The sequence below is a fragment of the Dermacentor variabilis genome, chromosome 4 (genome assembly GCF_050947875.1).
Source record: "Dermacentor variabilis isolate Ectoservices chromosome 4, ASM5094787v1, whole genome shotgun sequence".
NCBI classification, from domain to species: domain Eukaryota; kingdom Metazoa; phylum Arthropoda; class Arachnida; order Ixodida; family Ixodidae; genus Dermacentor; species Dermacentor variabilis.
The window spans coordinates 41,353,788-41,355,926 of record NC_134571.1 but is presented as its reverse complement, the minus strand read 5'-3'; the positions used below and the strand labels follow the sequence as shown (position 1 = coordinate 41,355,926).

Sequence of the window (2,139 nt, the reverse complement as noted above, 5' to 3'; positions counted from 1 at the left end):
CAGGAGACGGACTGATTGGACGCCTACCATGCAGTTCACGCCTGCAAAGCAGTAGCCTGGATCATTGTTGCTCATCAGCGTAAACGGTAGCAAGGACATTCCGTGACGAAAAAAAAACAAACATACATCCTGGACTTCGCCGGCTGGAGTTCCATGCGCATCGATGGTTTTGAGAGGCCTGTATATGATACCAAGAGGAGGGACATTAAGCGACAATGCTCCTTTATTGTTATCGAATTCAACTGTTTTCGTCTGCACAGAGATGGCTCCGATGTAAGATGACATGAATGTAATAACATGAGGTTAAGCGCAATAGAGCTCGGTAAGACAATAGAAAGGCACAAACACACAGTACTGCTAACAACTGAGTTCTTATTGCACGTGGTTAACACAAATCATGGTACAACAGGAAGAAAAGCCACCGTCGCAGCAATAGATTACTTTTTCGCTAATCATCAATCACAGGCCGCTACAACGATAGAAACAGGATATCTTTTTTGACAACGAAAAAGATAGGCAAATTAAAGAGTTATTGCTTCTAATCTTCTTTTTTTTTTTTGAGAACGAAACAGATGGGCACCTCACAGAGTTATTGCTTCTAATCAGAGGCCTGTAGTGGTTGATTATGCCGAAAAGTAATCTACGCTACGACGGTGGCTTTTCTTCCCGTTGTACCATGATATATATGTGTTAACCATGTGCAATAATTATATAGCTGTTAGTAGCGCTGCGTCTTCGTCCCCTTCTATCGTCCTAAATGCTCCCTTGCGCTTAACCTCAAGTTATGCAGTACCAACTAGCCCACCAGTCGGTTCGCTTGGAGTGTAATAACTCCGCATTAACTATACAGAGTGCTGTACATCCAAACGAGAAGTATATTTTACGTGATAAAGTATTAACAGAGAATCTCGCAGTGAAATCAAGTTCGAAAAGTAACTATATGAGAGATTTACGAAAGTTGACGTTGCTAAAGGAATAATGAATTTATAATTAAAGGCATAACAAGTCGGGCGCCAGATGTTGTGTTGCAGCCGAATTTACTACAAGCAGTAGACACTTTAAGTAGATCCGCGTATATTTTTATTTTCCCCTTTTCACGTGCACTGCAAGTGTCGCAGACTTAATTTGAGCGTAATAGCAGTTGCAATGAAAGTATGATTGACCCCCGATTGATCTCAAATAGGTACAAATAAGCAGGCAGAATAGCTGCGGTCACATAAGGTTCACACAGTGAACGATGACGAAGACCTCATTGTGGAGATAAAGAAATTCGCACGCGCTAACGTGGAAGTAACTGCACCGATGATGAGATACGAGAAGGGTCATCTTCCAATAGACACCGACTCAATATTATGGCTACCTGAAAGAAATTATAAAGTGATGAAGTGGCGAAGAAGTCTGCGGAAAAGACTCGTAAACTCTATAGATGGATGGATGGATGGAATAACTTTAATGAAAGGTCCTGCGAGCAACAGGACGCAAGGTCCCATAGAGCGGGCTACTCCCACGTTCAAACCCCATCGAATACAAAAACAGTTGAGACCTAGCATTGCAAGAGCCACAGCTCAAGGAAGCCGATTGTAAATTATGCTGAAAGAGTTGAAAAAAGAAGAGAAAAAAGTCGCATGAAAGAAAATGTAAAAGAAAAAGACATCCCACGTTGTTCTAGTTAAAAACGAAAGCAGCCAGTTTGAAGATATAGCAAAAAAGGAAAGAAAAGAGAAAACAAATGCAGAGGCAACAAAGCGGGCCTATAGCAAAGGTCAGAACCTCATTTGAAGTGTATTGGCGGCGTTGACTGAGGCAATTCGCAATCGGTAATTTCCAGCAATATGAAGGAGCCATGATTTTGCCCGCCTACCCCCGCACCTTGGCGCCCGAGTTCCTTGACCTCTAAGACAACGATAGTTTCTCGCGAGTTACGACACATTACGGTGGTGGCCCATATTCTTGTTGGCGATGAACGAGGCTTTCCTTCACAGCGAAGAGGGGCCGTCAGTTGTTGTGGTGCGTGATTGTTGTGTCTGCGCGCCTGCTGGCTCGCGGTCTGCGTATTTGAGTGTCTTTGTGTACCAAGCGGACCAAAGAAGGGGTGGCGAACTCACTCGCGCGCGGCCGCTCCTCGAGCGCTATGCGCCG

General features: G+C 44.0%; 1 protein-coding gene across 1 annotated transcript in view; it reads left to right on the top strand.

Annotated features, from left to right (window-relative positions):
- Positions 1-345, top strand: part of LOC142578991 (leucine-rich repeat, immunoglobulin-like domain and transmembrane domain-containing protein 3) — a 272,600-nt gene extending 272,255 nt beyond the window's left edge. Inside the window, exon 5 of the mRNA XM_075688755.1 lies at positions 4-345. The gene's annotated coding sequence lies outside the window, so the exon portion shown is untranslated. The remainder of the gene's footprint in view (positions 1-3) is intronic.
- Positions 346-2,139: the final 1,794 nt, after the last annotated feature.